The following is an 18,260-nucleotide window of genomic DNA, read 5'->3' as shown; positions in this document are numbered from 1 at the left end:
AAGTTGCTAAAATGGGTATCCACTATCCTTGCGGTGATATTCTTGTTGGGTATAATGTTTCTAATTGGGTTGGTTACACGGAGATTCAATTCTTGCTATTGTTTTCTACAATGCTCTTATATCTCAAAAACGGAGAATAAATCTAACATGTTGGGACAAATCTATAGCTTTAAACATAAACAAGGTGACACTGTGAGAGATTGAGCAAGTAGAATGAGACCATATGTTGCAAGGTGCCCATATCGAGAGATTCCGAAACAAGAGAGACTTCTCTTTATTCTTGGAAGGTCTTCTAAAGAGAAACTTCATGCAAGTTTGCATGTGGTATGAAACATGTCACATTAGAGGTTTGTATACTTAACCGATTGATTTGGGAGATAATTGCAAGATTTATGGAGAAGATGCTCTAGAAGCTGATACAAGAAGTGATAGGATGGTAGTTTCCATACTATGGCTGACACACCTACTCAAATGGATCAGGTAGTAAACCCCTGGTTGAGTATGAGAAAACGATTAAGAAGGTGAATCGAATGATAGAAAATCATTAGAGACAAATGCCATTGAGAGTAGTTGGTCAAGGACCTCCTCAAGGGCAACAAATGGTTTGGCAGAAACAACGTAAATGGTGTGCCAGGTGGACCAACCAAGTGGCTATTATAGGCCTAAGTATGGAGAGAATGTGCAGTATCTACCCATGAGACCACAAGGACAACCAACTTATATGTATCCTCCAAATGTTTTTGAAATGCCTAAGCCAACAACATGGATGGACAGACCTACACGAGTGGATATGGTAGTAACCCCTCGTATGAATGAGTATGAGAAAACGATCAAGAAGATGAATCAAATGATAGCAAGTCTTTAGAAACAAATGCCGTTGAGAGTAGTTGGTCAAGGACCTTCTCAAGGGTAACCAATGGTGAAAAAGAAACAACCTAAATGATGTGCCATAGAAGGCAAGTGCACCAACCATGAAATGCATGAGTTCTACTATAGGACTCGGTATAATGGGAATGTGCAATATATAACCATGACACCACAGAGGCAATCGGCCTATATGTGTCCTACTAATGTTTCTCAAATGCCAAATCCAACAACAGAGATGGAGAGACCTCGGCCTATCCTAAAACAACAACCTCCCTTGCCTCGTGGGCATAATATTGATGCAATCGAAGGAGCAGGTAGAGGAGCAAAAAATAAGTTATTCCCTATGATAATGCCAACTCCTCTATGGCTTTGGAGGAAAGCCGTCACATACTTGTACCTATGGAGGACCAACCCTATTATGTGCCCTTTGAGGTAAACCCAATTTATTCCAAAGTGAATACCACAATGAGACCTCCAGCTCTCCTAAGCCACAACCAAGACGAAGGGCAAGGGGTTGCCATAATTATGGGCTCATGATTACTGATGAGAACGAATGCTCTAAACTTGACTGAAACTTATTGCCTCCTACGGTATATTGTCAAGATTGTGTGAGAAAGGGAGGTCATTTTCTGAAGTTTTCCCAAAGAACGCTAAACATCAAAACAATTGAGTTGTTAAGGGTAAGACCACATGTGGAAAGAGCACCATAAAAGTTTAAGGGATATGGGAATCAAGGGTCTAAGTCAATAATTGATAATGAAAAATCCAAACTAGAGCGCTTTGTTAGCCTGCATGACTCCAATTTGGAGATAATAGGATCTCTTGGTGAGGGAGGCTATAGGCAGGTATTCAAAGTCAAAAGGAATCATCAAAGTAACAGCAGTGGCGAGTTAGAGCTGCTACCTTGCGGGGCAAATCATATCATGGCCTGCAAGATCTTGGTCAAAGAGCTTTCTGCTCATGAAACGCACCGCAAGCACCAACTTCGATTGGTTGGGGCAGAGATCCGCATCATGCGGCGCCAATCCACTCATGTGGTCACAGCAGTAATGCCGCTAGTGAGGCTGCGTAGCGTGCATCTGACAGATGGCAATGGGAGGCCCTGCGTACCGATGGATTTGTGCGAAGGTGGAAGGTGACGTGCCATGAGGGGGCGTTGGTGGTGAAGGCCATGGTCACCGCTCTCAGGTTTTGCCACGAGGAGAACGGAGTGTTGCATCTGGATGTGAAGCCAAATAACATTCTGCTGCAGAGGAGAGGGAGGCTGGAGATGGCTAATCTAGCGGACTTCTGGCTGGCGATAGGCCTAGAGCTGCCTGTGCTTCTGGGAACCTGGCTTTTGACGACGTAGTTTTTTTTAAGGTTTTTAGCCACATGGGTTAATGAGAGCGCAGCATAGAGATTTTGGCTCCTACACTAACGAAGTAAAGAAAAGTCTCCAAGAAAGGGAATCCAACTAGTTCTTCAAAACTAAATATGAGACTAGTGTGATGCTAAAGAGGGCAATACATTTCTACCTTTGTAGAGTATGCTGGGGTAATATATTTTGCCATATTGGAAAATGGATTTGGTATTTGCCATAGATGCTAAACAAGTTTGGAAAAACTTGCTATACGAAAAACGTGCTTTAAACTCCAACAAGCGGATGGACATGTAGAAAGGCTTTCTAGAAAAAGTAATGGTCATTTTATGTGGTATTGACGATCGACATGCCTTTGGAATTGTAGATTTTGACACAAAATCAGACTATGAGATCATCTTGGGGAGACCATTAATATATTGGGGGTATAATTACTTATACCTTAGACAAGATGAGTCGATCATTCGCGTCAACTTGGCATATCATTCTTATTGGGATGTATCTAAAACACCCCTAAAAGAGTTTAACTCTATATCAACCGATGACCCAAAGCTGCCTTCATTGTGGAATGCCAAAACACATCTCTGGATGTGTGGACCATTTGAAAAGGATAGCTTTCTGAGAGAAGTTGTATCTTGGATAGGGATGTGGTAGGTGAAGCCCACATACCACAGCCAATCCTTGATCACCTCTTTGAACCCTTGGAACGGACTTAAACCTTGACAACTTTGGATGTATACATCAACGAGTGAACTTCTACAAAGCTTTGCAACAAAGATGGTTATGACATAATTCCAATGCAAATGGTGTCCATAGAAAGTGGAGATTGATAGTGAGTTTAAGGATGATATCAAGAATGTGAAAAGGTCCACAAATAAGGAGATACTAGTACAAGGATACAAGATGAAGTTTCCATATGTGATCCAACTAAAGGAGAAACCTCTAAGGCATTTTAGAATGCTACAGACCAATTTGAGTGGAGTCCAATGACCATGAGTGGTTATGACTTTGAAATAGAACATGTACGAGCATGTATGCTAGCTAGGTATTGGAAAGAGAAGTTCTTGGAATTTTGAAACCAAAGGCTTAGATGACAAAGACATCATCGGAAAAAACAAGAAACAAAACAAAGGTTTAAAAGACCCATGCCAAATGTGAAGGGGATAATGCAATACCTCATGCTAGACAATGCACAAGATTATGTAAAGGGAAAAATTAGCTTGGTGTTATTTTTCTCAAGCACATGAATCTAAGATGGAGAAAACCAATGTCGACACTAAAAGAAAAAATTAGCTTGGTGTTATTTTTCTCAAGCACATGAATCTAAGATGGAGAAAACCACTGTCGACACTAAAAGAAAAAATTAGGTTGGTGTTATTTTTCTCAAGCACATGAATCTAAGATGGAGAAAACCAATGTCGACACTAAAGGAAAAAATTAGCTTGGTGTTATTTTTCTCAAGCACAGGAACTTGAGATGGAGAAAACCAATGTGGCTGATTCAACACGGCCTACAAAGAGAAAGTCTCCTTCGCCACCAAAGAAAGGTAGAGCCACCAAGGGTTTGGATGTGCAAAGAAAAGGGATCACAAGAAGAAGAGCCCTGCAAAGAAGATCCGTACAAAGAAGAGCCCTTCAAAGAGGAGCCATACAAATAAGAGCCCTTCAAAGAGAAGCCATACAAAGAAGAGTTCTACCAAGAGGAAGAGCCCCACCAAGAAGAAGAGCCATGCAAAAAGAAAAGCAGATGCAAAGGGCCATCCATTCCACTCACCATTGAAGTTCAAGGTTCAAAAACGTCATGTAGATAAGAACAGTAAGGGGGAGGCACCTGGCTCACCTTTCAAACTACCATTCATGTTGCCAAAGAAGGTTGTCGAACCTCAATTGACACAAATATAACAAAAAGGTAAATACAAGGGTTGAAATGAACACTCAAAGAAGGGGGGATAACTAACATGAAATCAAATTAGGGGAGACAGGGTTATACCATGAGTGCTACATCACATTATAAGAAATACATCAGTAAAGACTACAAAATAATAGTACAACAACCAATGTGTGAGCTACAAGAACTTGCAAAATCATATGACATTCCTAAAAATACGAAATAAATCAACTTGGCTTACTCAGGTGAGGAACCAAAGCCATTGTACATTGCCATTGACGTGTCTCTAGAAGAGGGAAAAGATTTTGATCAAGAATCTTAAGGAGTATAAAGATGTGTTTGCATTGTCATATAAGAATGCAAGCTCAAGAGAGCAAGGGTGTATCACTCACTGCCCTACGCTCGCCTTCGTGGAGGATTCCTCGCCGCGAAGAAGAGGGAGCTACCACCGTGTCGCGCTCAACCATCTCGCCGTCATCGTACCGTTGCAATGCTCGATCACACAGACACACACTCTCTCTCTCTCTCTCTCTCTCTCTCTCACTCACACACACACACACACACACACACACACACACACACACACACAACGAGATGAAGAAGAAGATGGAGATGGAGCAAGAGCACTCTTCAATTGCACAAATGAGAGAATGAGTGTTTTTTAGGTTTAGGTGACTTTTATATGAGCTCGCACATTCACACTTGGACGTCCATGTTTAGCCAACTAACTCTTGAATGTTCCAGTTAGAGTGCGCCTCTCATCTGCGATCACTCTTACCCTTTTCCTATTGGACCAACAAGCTCGGCCCGGGCCCACGGTCCAGGACTACTAGAAGTGGACGCCGGTGGTTAACATGCCCCCATTCCTAATGTAGATTCCGTCCTCGAAATATAACAATGCAACATTGATCCACGATAGGAGAACCTGTAGCAGAAGAAAAACAACATTGTGAAAGCTCAAAGACAGCATGTGCAAGCGTGCAATAAGTGAGATGCATACATGATATTCTAGAAAATGCAAAAAAAATATTCATGAATTGTAACATTGCCAACTAGAACAAGCGTAGTACTCGAAGGAAATGCAATTGAGTTAAGGTCTATTAGGTTGACTCTAAGAGATACACAAGAGCTAGGGCTAAAATAAGTACTAGATTGACCAACATTAATTAAAAAATATCGACTAAAGAGTAGTTAATCCTAGGAATGCTCGTCGGGTCTAAAGACTATGGATCTTGTCACTTATACCACTTAAGTGTGATCAACATAAAATATAAGGAAGTTTGTGCTATTTGCTTTCTCTTTTTTTTTTTTTTTTGTCTTAGTTGTTACAAGTAGTTGGGGGATTCGAGGTCTCAAATACCAGCAGCTGGGTGACTCGAGGTCTTAAATACGAGTTTGAGCATAAACTAGCTGAGAGACTCGAGGTCTCATATACCAGCATCTAAGAGATTCGAGGTCTCCAATACCAGTTTGAGCATAAACTAGCCGGGAGACTCAAGGTCTCAAATACCAACTTAACACATGGACTTCCACAACACAAGTCATACTTAGGTGAAATAAGCTAGAGAGAACTATATCCTCATAGCCTAAAACATTACTAAAGTTACTACAATTATTAGACTATTTAGGAATTAAAGTCAGCAATTAAGTGGCATAGTTTAACCTAAGGTCATGATACCTACTTAAAGCCAACTAATAGACCAAACTCAAAGAGAAGAACAAGGTACTATAAGTTTGACAAAATTATAGCATCTAAATTGGCAATGTCACAACTTCATAAATTTTATGCATTGTTAGAAACTCAAATGACAAGATGCAAACATGTAACTGTGAAAAGCATAGATAAAAAGAAGTAGTACACTTGATATAATGAAAAACATCCGTTGTAACATGTAAACATCTATTGTCGTTGTCCTTCGAAGGCATCCTTATGTAATACAAACTGCATAATAGTCACCACCAAACATCCACCTTCTAAAGGCACATCAGTGGAAAGAGGTACCAACCCTTATTGAACACAATTAAACAACATAAGGAACCCTAACCTAATTATTTGCACTTCCCCTAGAGAGTCAAGGAAATAGGATATTGTATAGATTGGGGGGAACCCTAAGGCTAAACCCCTATCTTCATCATCGAGAAAAATAAAGTCATCATCCGTGAGACCGTATGTGTCATCCGTGTAATCAAGTAAATTGTCTTCATCATTAGAGGCACCAATGTTTATTAAGAAGGTCATTAGCCGTCTATAGTCATTTTGGTCAAAAGGGTAGGCTTGTGCAATGAGAGAAACGCTCTCTACTAAGTATGGATCAGTCGTGGTCAAGAGACATATCAGCCATTCTAACTCGTCGAAATTCCTCACATGCTAGCGTACCTACCATATCCCATTCACACGCAAGCACCGGAAAGACCATGTAAAACACTTGTGAAAGGTAACGAGGGTACCTCTCACCCAAGGCAGGAGTGGATGACTCTAGCGTACTAACCATATTTGTACACACAGATAGATGATGATTAGAGTGCAAATATTACAAGGGTCATGTCGAAAGGTCGTGTCCTTGTGCATAATGTGTTTTTATGATTTTATGTTATGTATAGAATTCGTAGGTTTTCAGATTTCTTTTTGATGGCTCTTGCTCTTTTACTTTATACTTTCTATATACATTCCCTAAGATTGGAGATTGAGAGGTCAGGGAGGAAGGTTAAGAGGAAAGCAAGTGAATGATGGATGTCAGCAAACACTCCCCCTTCCTTGAGTAGATCATACCTTTTGAAATGACGTTGTCACCTTTTGAAACCAATTGTTCCAAGTTGTTATGGGTGAAGGCTTTAAACAATAGTTTTCGACCGCCCTATGCGTGTCATCTAGTTGCAAGGGTGGTAAGGTACTCTCCCATGATTTTATTTGCGACGTTGTTGTAGGTGGTGAACTTACAACGAGAGGTGCAAACTCTTTCTTGTTTGCATGGATATGTACAATGGTAGGTGGAGGTTGTGCCGAAGCTTCTATTTTTGTATATGAACTACATGAAGAGAAAGAAGCTTCATTTGACTTCCCTGATCCTGAGCTAGATGGAACAAAATCGTTCTTTCTTCGGTACCCAAACTAGCTCTGGAGCGAGTGTGTAGCATTCTGTGATTTTTTTCTTTTCATAAATTTCAATTTATTTTGGAGCTACGGGATTGGGCTCACATGGACCAGGTGACAGGTAAGAGCACAATTTACGTTTTGGTACCCAAATTTTATCATTTCCTTCATAGTAGCCTTGGGCTTCCAATAGTTTTTTAAGAATCCAACACAACGTTTCTTCACATTTCTTGGGGCGAGTGGTACGTCTCTTACCAGGCTCTTGTCTTTTAGCACTAGCTATGGTCGCTAAAGAAGCTTTAGGGATCCACTTGTATGTTTTCTTTGTTATATTAGGATGGGTCCTTTGTGTCTCAAGCTTTATTTCAACTACAGTAGTTGAAGCTCTAGAGAGTTTGGCTATGGGGACATATGGTTCAACCTCTTGGATATGCAATGTTTTGGGTTTTATTTTCTTAAGAGGCAATATCTTAGGGACTATGACTTGAGTGGCAGGGTTAAGAGTTGGTTTCTGCGGTTGTGACACCCCGAGTCCCCCAATCAATAGTGCATTTGGTGGCTATCATTCATGTGCATCCTAGGTTTATATTACCCTCCATAGTTCCAACATACATGATCAAAAATTATTGAGCTACAACCCATTGTCATAACAAACAGAAGTGTGCCAGATTCCAAAAATTGTAGTTTTTTCTTGTTGACACCCTTGACTTGGATAATACACTCAACTGGAGGTGGCTTCCCTAAATGACACCAAACTCCATAGGATAACAAATTATGTTGAGCTCCTGTATCCAATAATGTGTTATATAGTACTTTTCCATAGAGGCTATTTAGCTCAATAGGGTATCGTAGAGGTGTGTCAGAGTCCAACCAATCATCCTCTGTTTCAACGTGGAATGCATGTGTAACTCGAAGTTTGGCCTCTTGTTGGCGTCTTATGCATTGTTGTTGCTCTTTAACCTCAGCTTGAGCTTGTATCTTCTTCAATTCTGTTTGTTCCTTGGCTACCTTTTTTTGATGGATGGCACGTAGCTCCTCTTGGTTTAAAGGATCATAATATCTTTTAAATTTGCTACCATTGAAGAATCCGATGGTTTCAACTCCATTAAGAGTCTCCACACGAATGGTTCCTTGTGGGGTGATTTCACATACTCTATATGGTCCTTTTCTTGCATATTTCAACTTTTTCTTTTCGTTATGCACTCTATACATAAGGACTTTATTACCAACATTGATAACTTTGTTCTTTAGATGACGGTCAAACCATTTCTTCCTCCTATCTTTCTTCACAAGTGCATTTTGCACAGCCAATTGTCTTTCTTCAAATCTCTCAAGTATATATATGCGCTCAACTAAAGGGTTACCATACCAAGCTTCTTGTGAAGCTACACGCAGAATAGAAATTACAAACTCCCATGGCATAACTGCTTCTTGGTCATATACCATTTTGAATGGTATACTACTTTGTAAGAAGTACGATAGGCCCATAGAGCTGATGTAAGCTTTAAATCCCAATCTGTACGATGAGCCTCAACTATCTTTGTCAAAATGGAGATAAGAGTTTTGTTGGTACTCTCAGTTGGCCATTTGCTTGTGGATAATAAGGCGTGGACTTATGGTGGGCTATCATGAAGTTGGTAGTGAGTTCTTTTATCACTCCATTTATAAAATGAGTACCATTGTCACTCACAATCTCAAAGGGACACCAAATTTTATAATAATGTTCTCAAAGAGAAACTTGGCAGTTGACCTTGCATCTTGTATCGGCCTTACGTGTCGCCCTGGCTTCTCTCACTTTGTTATATAGTCAGTGGCAACGATAATATATCAAGATTGAGTGCTACGAGCTATCAGACTAATTGGGCCTACAAAGTCCAAACCCCATTTTTCAAATGGTTGAGTCACTTTAATAGGATGTAAGGGCATCCTATGCTTTCGTTGCATGATCTTGTAACGTTGGCATTCATCACATCCTTTTGCAAAAATTGATGCATCCTTGAATAAGGTAGGCAACCAATAGCTTGATTGCAACACCTTTCTAGCTATTAGTTCCCCGAAGAAATGTCCTCCAGCTATACCCATGTGGGCTTCTTGCAGTATGTATAAATACTCATCCTCACGGGCACAACGTCTAAGAATATCATCCTTCCCTAGCCTGTAGAGAGTTCCTGCAATAATGAGAGAATAAGGTTCACACTCTTTCAATAGTTTTCGAGCTATGTCCTTACGAAGCTCTTTGGGTGGAAAACCATTAACTAGAAAGTTCACAATCTTCTCACTCCATTCAGATATGGTCTCGACTAGGAATAGAGAAGTATCAGGCAATTCATCATTGACTTCAGTAGGGGCTTCACCATTGGGTATGCGAGACAAATGATCGGCCATGACATGTCTTTTACCAGGTCTCACTACAACGGTAAAATCAAACTCAAGGAGAATTAACAACCATCATGTAATTCTTCTCATGGAATAAGGTTTATTTACTAGATACAACAAGGCTTGATGATCCACATAGAAAACAAATTTGTTGGCAAGAAGGTAGTAGCGGAATTTCTTTACTGCATAAATCATAGATAAACCTTCTCGTCTGTAGTGGTGTAGTTTCTCTCGGCATCATTCAATTGACGATTTGCAAAGCTAATGAGGTAGTTCAGTTTATGTTCTCTCGGTTGAGCTAGAACACACCCAATAGCAAAGTTTGATGCATCAATATGCACATGGAAAATTACATTCCAATCGAGTACTCGTAGAGTCAGAGCGCTAGTCAAGGTATTTTTCGATGACTCATAAGCATGGTCACACTCTGTGGTCCAGTGAAACTTAATAAGAAGTTTGTACAATGGACGAGCTATCTTGGCGAAGTTTAAAATAAACTGTCGACAATAACCAACATGGCCCACGAACCTTTGAACTCCTTTATAGTTTGTAGGTGGTAGAAATTTAGCAATGGCTTTAATTTTTCTCTCATCTATGGAAATCCCATTTTTAGACACTATATGCCCTAAAATGAATCCATGTTTAACCCAAAATTGGCATTTGATTTAAGGAGATGCGATACAATCTGCACTTCTCAAACACTTTTCATGAGCATGATAGATGTTCTTTCTAAGAGGAATAAACACAAAGGTCATCTAAGAAAGCTTCGCAAAACTCCCTCAATATTCTCTAAAAGCAGTGTTTATTAATCTTTGAAAGGTAGTAGGGGGATTGGTTAAGCCAAAATCCATAACACAAAATGCGAACACTCCAAATTCGGTTATAAAGGCTGTTTTAGCTTGGTCCTCTAGCGCAATTGTGATTTGATTGTAGCCAGAGTAGCCATTTAAAAAGCTATAAGCTTCCTTTCCTGCAATTCTTTCAAGCACATGTTCTGAATATGGCAAGGGGTAATGGTCCCTCCTAGTGGCGACATTGACCTTCTTGAGATCCACGCACACTCTAAGTTTCCCATTCTTTTTTGGCACAATCACTATTGAAGAAACCCATTCTGAGTGCTCAATAGGGTATATGAATCTGCATTTCACAAGCTTTTCAATCTCTTCTTGAATGATCTTTGCACATTTAGGATTCATTGGGTAGGATCGTTGTTGAACTGGTTTAGCCATGCTATTCATGGGGATTGTGTGTTGCACCACGGAAGGTGGAACACCTTTCATATCATGATATGTCCAAGCAAATATATCCTTGATTTCCTTGAGAAGTTCTTTAAGTACACACTCCTCACTCTTTGTCAGATCTTGGGCAATGAAAACAGTTTTGGACTCTTCTCCTGGGTTTGCTAACTCTATTTCCTTAACTATTGTTGGACTGTCATAAACTCTATTGCTTCCATCGATAGGTTTTCTTTGAGCCTTTGTATACACAACCTTACGTTCTTCTGTGGTGTAGGATTTGAAATGTTCAGGTGCAGGGTGTAAATTTGTGGGGTCCTGTTGTTCTCTGGATTGTGCTTTCACTTCCGAATCCTTTTGTTGTTGAGCTAATTCTTGATTTTGTTGTCTCCTTACGGTATGCCTCAACTTTGGCTTCTCTGTAGCCTCTAGTTTTGCGATGTTGATGGGTTGTGGACTACACCACATAATGCTTTGAAGGTATTCACCCCAGTTATCTACCAGCTTCCGATCAACATCACATGCCCCTATATAATCAAGCCATTCTGCGGTATATTTCTTTTCATTTATCACATGAAAGGACGTCCTAAGATAATCTCAGATGCCATAGTGTGCTTGGAGAAATCCATAACAATAAAGGTATTTCTTATTTTATGTCCAAAGACCTCGATCTTGAGATCTTCTAGCATCCCAATAGGTTTAACAATAGACCCATTCGCCATCTTTACTACTATGTTGGTCCCAAGGTGAGATCTTTCCATAGTTTCCTAGAAATTTTTAGTCACAATGCTAACCCCAACGCCACCATCAAGGATTCCCTTCATAGTTAATCCCTTGGTAGTGATTGGTATGGTTGCTTTGGATTCATCACCCTCAAAGTATTGTCCCAACTTGTTAATAGGTATTTCTACAACATGGTTCTCATCTAGGTTGGGTTGTGGATCTAAGTTTTCCTCCTCTATTGACATCTCCCTAGCTCCACCCTTAGGGTTCTATACCAATCCCCAGCCTTCCCACTTAAGGTTAGGCTTAAAGCATTACTCTTATGCAGGTCATTGTGTTCTCTTAGAGAATCGCATACTTGTTCAAACACTTCTATATGCTTTCTCACATCCCCGTCTCCACTTAATTTTTGTGTGAGCTTGGCTATTTGTACTGCCTTACTTCTAGGCTCTCTATTAGGCGTGTTACACATATTCTCAGCAATAGATCGACCAATAGCTTGAGCAAATGTTGCCAAGTCACCTAAGTGAGTAGGCACCGTGGGTGAAGGCGCTCTAGAGACTACATATTGGGCTTGGCGTATAGGGAGCTGTTGACCACTGGGTCAACAACACAACATAACTCAAGTTTCGTACCAAAGTTTTATCTTTTGCGAGTTATGAAATGCTACGGATTATGTCTATAAACGTCATTTGTAATGAGTAGTTATTCTAGTTTCAGAAGCCGGTGTGCAATGGCACTTCCAGATTGTAAATACAAAGCCATTTGACCCTTTCAACCCCATTTTTGGTAAAAGGGGACTTTAATCATAATCAAAACTTTAGCGCTGCCGTCTACTGTGTGTGAGAGAGAAAGAGAGTGAGCGTGAGCTTTATCCTCTCGCTACGCCCGGCTCGCTCAACACATTGGAGATCCGATTGCACCATTGCTGTAGGCTCGAGGAGAGCGACGCGACAATGCCAAGCATTCCACGCGGGACGAAGTGCACACGTCGACGCATCTACGAGCTATTTGTGGCCGTAAGTGTATCAAACGATGTTTGTTTTCTGTGTGCTGGTAGTAGTCTATAGAATCGTGGCGACATAAGCTACGCATAGGTACTCATAAATTTCAGTTTCGGGCACTTTCAAAATTTTGCTCTGTCATCCTACGCGTTTTTCGCAGATGGGTTTAGAGTGAGGGTTTTGAGTGTAGAAGCTTAGGGACAGGTGTATCCTAGTGAGGGGATGGTGTTCCTTAAGTTTCGTACGAATCTGACATGATTAGGTGAGCTACCTTCCGTATGTGTATATGTGGCTAGGTGGTGTAGTTGAGGGCAGTGAGGTTCTTGATTGTGGTATAGTTGGCTTTCCAGAGTGTTGTATGTGTAGGATGGTCTCAGCCTGACAAGCTAAAGAGATTTCCTCCGTGTGCCTATCGTGTCATCTGTGTCCTCGATTGACATTATGTTGATCTAGGTAGTGTTTGCATGCACTTCATGGGTGTGTGAGTCGCTCCTCCAACATTGGCGCTGTTACCTGGGACACAAGGACCTAAGTAGGTTTCCTACTAACACTCGTGTGATAGTTGCTTGATTTAGTTTCGGCTAAAGAAATTCTTAAGTGGATCCGGAAGAGGATATTCCGTGATCAAGTTGATATCCAGGAAGCGTGTGTCTTGCCGAGGGTCTGCGACTAGATAGGTTTAGTTAGGATCTGTGGATTAGAGTAGTTGTTGGTGGTCGAGTGATTTGTGAGGTGATAAAAGCGTTTACTAGTCCGTGTGTGGCAGTGAAGCGTTTTTCTACTCATAGATACAAAACCCCATATGATTTGTAGGAGTAGCTTTAGGTAAGTGATCCGATTCTCATCTAGAGCTATTCAGCACCGAATTATTTGCTAAAGTGCTTGATTGCATTTGAAATCACGGAAAAGTGTGCTTTTGAGGGTAAAAATGCATTAAACAAGCTTTTGTGGATATTTTTGTATGACTGACTGATGTTGTGCATATAAAAGAGCATTTGTAAGGGTTTTGTGAGGAAAACCTGCAATTCTGTAAACATAGACATCCTACGCGTAGGATGTCTCAAGGGGGTTCTGGAGACCAAATTTGAAAATTCTGACTGCACCAGTGTGTTCAGAAGGGGGGGTTTACCCTACGTATACATTGAAACTAGAGTTTTGACCAACTTTTGACACCCAAAAGACCAAAGACGAGTGTCAAAAACGCGAAAACAAGAAACTTAAGATTTTGAGCACAATTTTGCATAAAAACTGGTAGGAATGCTTGAAAAGTAGTGCTCAAGACTTGGGGATGCCTGTGGATGAATTCTGCCAAAAAATTTCTTCAGTAGACATTCTACGCGTAGGATGTCTACAGGGTGATCTGGGCATTTTTTGAAAATATGAGGTTACCAATGTGTTCAGAAGGTATGTTTTACCCTATTTTCACCTGGAAAGGGGAACTTGACCATATCTTGACAAGATAAGACCAAAAGATGAAAATTGCCAGACATCCTACCCAAATTGTGTCCAAGGCCTAATTTTGAGACCAAACCATAGGATGACTCCATAGGCATGTTCTAAATGTTGTATTGAGTGCATGTGATAAATTTCATCTCATTTGGGTCAGTGAAAGTGAAGATTGAACAGACTTTAGCGTTTTTGGACAGACAAAAGGCAAGAATAGCTAGTTTTGGGGTCTTTTGACATCCAAATTAAAATCTAAGCATAGCATTGGGTTGCTAACATCAAGGGGAAGCTGTGGCTCAAGTTTGAGGCAATTCTAAGCACTTAGACATCCTACGCGTAGGATGTCTTCTCCATGATTTAGCACTCCAAATCAACCTCTGAGCATACCACAGTGATCAGCACCTTAAGGAGAATCTTTGGTCCAAGTTTGGGTTCATTCTGAGCAAAAAGACATCCTACGCGTAGGATGTCTACTGCATAATTCTAAAACCAAAATTCTATTGTGACCATACCATGCTGTCATATAGCCTTAGATAAGCCTCCTAGGAAAATTTGGTCCAATTTGGAGTTGATTTGACTTAGGAATTCGTCAGAACAGACATCAGGCTTTTGGAACAGATTCTTGATCATTTGACCAACCTATAGGTGTCAGAATCAAAAAGTAAAAATAGCTGTGAGCTTAGCACATCAAGGGAAAGTTACAGTGCAAGTTTGAGCTTAAACAGAGCAAAACGACATCCTACGCGTAGGATGTCTCAAGGGTCATAAAGTGGTCAAAATTCTACTTTGGCCATATGGGGAGGTTCTAAGTGTCTCAAGGATTCCAGAAATTTTTTCAAAAGTGAATTTGGACCTTGTTTGGCCTATTTACCAAGCGAAGACAAGAATTGTCAGACATCCTACTCTTGGAGTGCACAAAAAGCTTATGCAACCCAAATCTTGACCTATTGGCATCCAAATTCAATTTTGAACATACCATTGGGTTGCTGAGCACTAGGAGAATCTTGGGATCAAGTTTGGACAAAATCTGAGCAGTTAGACATCCTATGCGTAGGATGTCTCTAGCTTGATTTAGGACTCCAAACCAACCTATGAGCACAACACTGTGATCAACACATCAAGGAGAAGCTATGGTGAAAATTTCAAGTCATTCTGAGCAAAAAGACATCCTACGCGTAGGATGTCTCAAGGCCATTTTTAGGTCCAAATGAAATTCTGAGCGTACCATTGTGTTGCTGGACTTAAGAGGAGTCTCTGGAACAAATTTTGTTAAATTTTGAGCATATAGACATCTTACGCGTAGGATGTCTTTAGGCCAGTTTTAGGGTCCAACTGTAATTTTGACCATACAGAAGTGTTCACAGTGTCACAGAGATCCCAAATCTTCTTTTAAAATTGAATTTGGACTCATTTTGACCATTCTAAATTGCATTTCTCTGTTTTGGCCATAACTTTCACAAACGGTATCGGATCGGAAAAGTTTTTATATCAAAATATAGCCTGAGAGCGACTCTACATATCTTAGAGCAAAACTTGAACTAAATGTATGCCCTCGGAAACCATTTAGGTCAACTTTGAAAAAAATGTCGTTTGAGGTCTCAAAATATATCCGCAAGTTAGGGGTGTCTAAAAGCGACAATTTGCAAGAATTGTGACGAAACGGTTGCGGTTTTGGACATAGTTTCGACTTTTCCCTAACCAAAGAACTTGAGCACAGTGGACTAAGTCTACTTGAACCAAGCAAAAGCTCTTAAGCCCAGAAATCATGTCTACCCTAGATTCAAACGCAGCTTACACAAGCTTGGAGATCCCGACGATAGAGGAATATCCTCTCACAATGGATGTTCCAAACTTGCAATTGATAAAGATCCATCTTGTTGAGAGAGTTTGGATGATTGGTCATGAGAGTGAAGGACTATATAGATACATTGACGACAATTAGGTCAATCTTTATAGGTGCTCAGATCCATACCTAGAAGAGATAACGGATTACAAGCTCTTATATGTCTACACATACGGAGTCGACTGTCAATGGAGATATAGTTGTCGACAAGTATGGACAAGAATACAGAGTTGTAGAAAGCACAAATCCACAGACTGTATTAGAAAGAGGTGGATATTTGGTCAATGAAGGACCACAAATGCCTCCATCAAACACGAGAATTCCTATAGGAATTCCAAGAAGAGAGCCACGAGGATTCCCTTCAAGAGTGATAACGAGAGAAGGATTGGGAGAGTCTCTGGTTAGACTTGTAGACAATCGACGAGTTAGACCATCCCAAGTCCAGAAATGGGTGATCACGTAACGGCTTTTAGAAGAGTGATTAGAGCAGAGGAAGTTTCAGATTTTGCGACACAGTTTGCGGGATTTGGATTGGCTCTAGAAGATGATGCAGCTACATGGTTCGACTCGGTGGAAAAATGGGATTTTGAGACCCTAGATGAGCTGTTTGAGGAGTTTATTGAAGAATTCTCGCCAAAAGGCATTGCTCACAACACGGTCTCGCGAATCCATAGATTCAAACAGAAAGAGAATGAATCAATACGCAAAGCATCATTATGGCTCAAGAGATATGTTAAGCTCTGTCCGAGAGCGGAATGATTTACGCAAGCACGATTGATGCTGATCTTTATCCAGGGAATGAGACATGCGGGCCTTCAGAAGGATCTGCATATGATAAGGAGGATGACGTTAAACGAGTTGATCAAAGAAGCTCTTTATCTAGTGGATAACTGTGAGGCATATAAAGAAAAGGACTTAAAGAGTCAAGGAGATGACACATCCTCTCAGCACAGTGTTTCACAGATAAGTGAGTCCATTCCCAAGCCAACAGTACCTATTGATCAAGAAAAGCTTATCGACGACTTGGTCAAGAGGTTGATTCCTCTTGTAAGGTATGATTCGGGAGAGCCGAAGTGGTGTGAAATTGAGAGAAAATGGACGAACCATACGGGGGAAGAGTGCTATTATAGCATGGAAAATGCTAGGGAGAGGTATGTACAACCTGTTCCAAAAGCACCTACTCCACCTGGATACATTACGGGGAATGCGCCAGGACCAGTAGGAGTTTTAAGGCTGCCAGGTGCTAGAATGCCGGTAGACATGAGATACATGCCAATGATGGAAGCATCAAATAAACCAACGCCAGTACCAGCTACAATGTGGTATAGCAACCAAAGTGAGTACTACCCTTCGGAGCACCAAAATGTGAGAGAAACACATGGAGTGGTGAGGCCGGTACAACCTCCACCTCCTGGGTTTCAATCGAAAGAAAGAAGGTATGAAATGGACGAAAGGACATTGCGATTCATTGCAAATAGCGGCTTATCTAGGTCAAAGCTTGCTTATAGCCAAGAGGAAATGCTAAAAGAATCTCCTCAACCAGAGATAGATTGTCACAAAAGTCGTGACAACCACTTGGTCAAACAATGTCCTCATACGGAGATCACTGAAGTAAATGCCTATTGTCTTGAGTATGGCATCACTCACTTGATCCCCGATTGCCCAAAAAAACCAAACCAAATTAGGAAAATAACGACAAATGTATAAGGGATTGTTCAGCTCCCTAGTAGCTCAGAAAATGAAAATTTTGTACCAGTTCAAGTAGTTACGAGAGCACAAGCTCAAAAGAAAGCTGATGAGAATCCAGAGACAAAGAACACGAAAAGTGACACGAGTCCAAAGACAGATAATGGACCAAAGACAGACGCACCTAGTCAGAAAACCAAGAGCAAACGAAATAGTTGGAAAGCTAGAAAGACTAGGATGAAAGCACGCAGGGAACGAGAGCAAAAATCCCTAGCTGAGAAGCTTACCGAAGCTGAGGAGAAGATAAAACAACATGAGGAAAAGGAGGCACCTTCTCTTACACAGATGGTTAAACCTCTAGTAGAACCATCCACGGATGAGAAACCGAGAAGTGCTAGTTCAGGAGGATCTGTGTTGGCAGAGAAGGTTAATGAGACATTAGATGCCCTCTTGAAAGCCTATGATGTGAGGCTAAAAAACAACCAAACCCAAGAACACAGGTGGATGACATATCCCTATGCGGAACTAGAAAAGCAAAGGTTTGAAATGTGCCAGAAAATGATTCAAACAGCCCAAGCTTTACTAGAACCACCAGTTGCAAAACCTGAGGATGTGATCCGTGTCATGCCTACATAAGTAATCCCACCAAACCAGGAACTAAAAGAGCCAGATTCTAGTCATGAGCACAGAACAAACCTCAAAGACCCAACATTAGAACCAAGGATAGTACTGAATACCACGG

The sequence above is a fragment of the Adiantum capillus-veneris genome, chromosome 13 (genome assembly GCF_014529385.1).
Source record: "Adiantum capillus-veneris isolate H3 chromosome 13, ASM1452938v2, whole genome shotgun sequence".
NCBI classification, from domain to species: Eukaryota; Viridiplantae; Streptophyta; class Polypodiopsida; order Polypodiales; family Pteridaceae; genus Adiantum; species Adiantum capillus-veneris.
The sequence above is the reverse complement of the archived record's forward strand: the minus strand, read 5'-3'. Positions refer to the sequence as shown.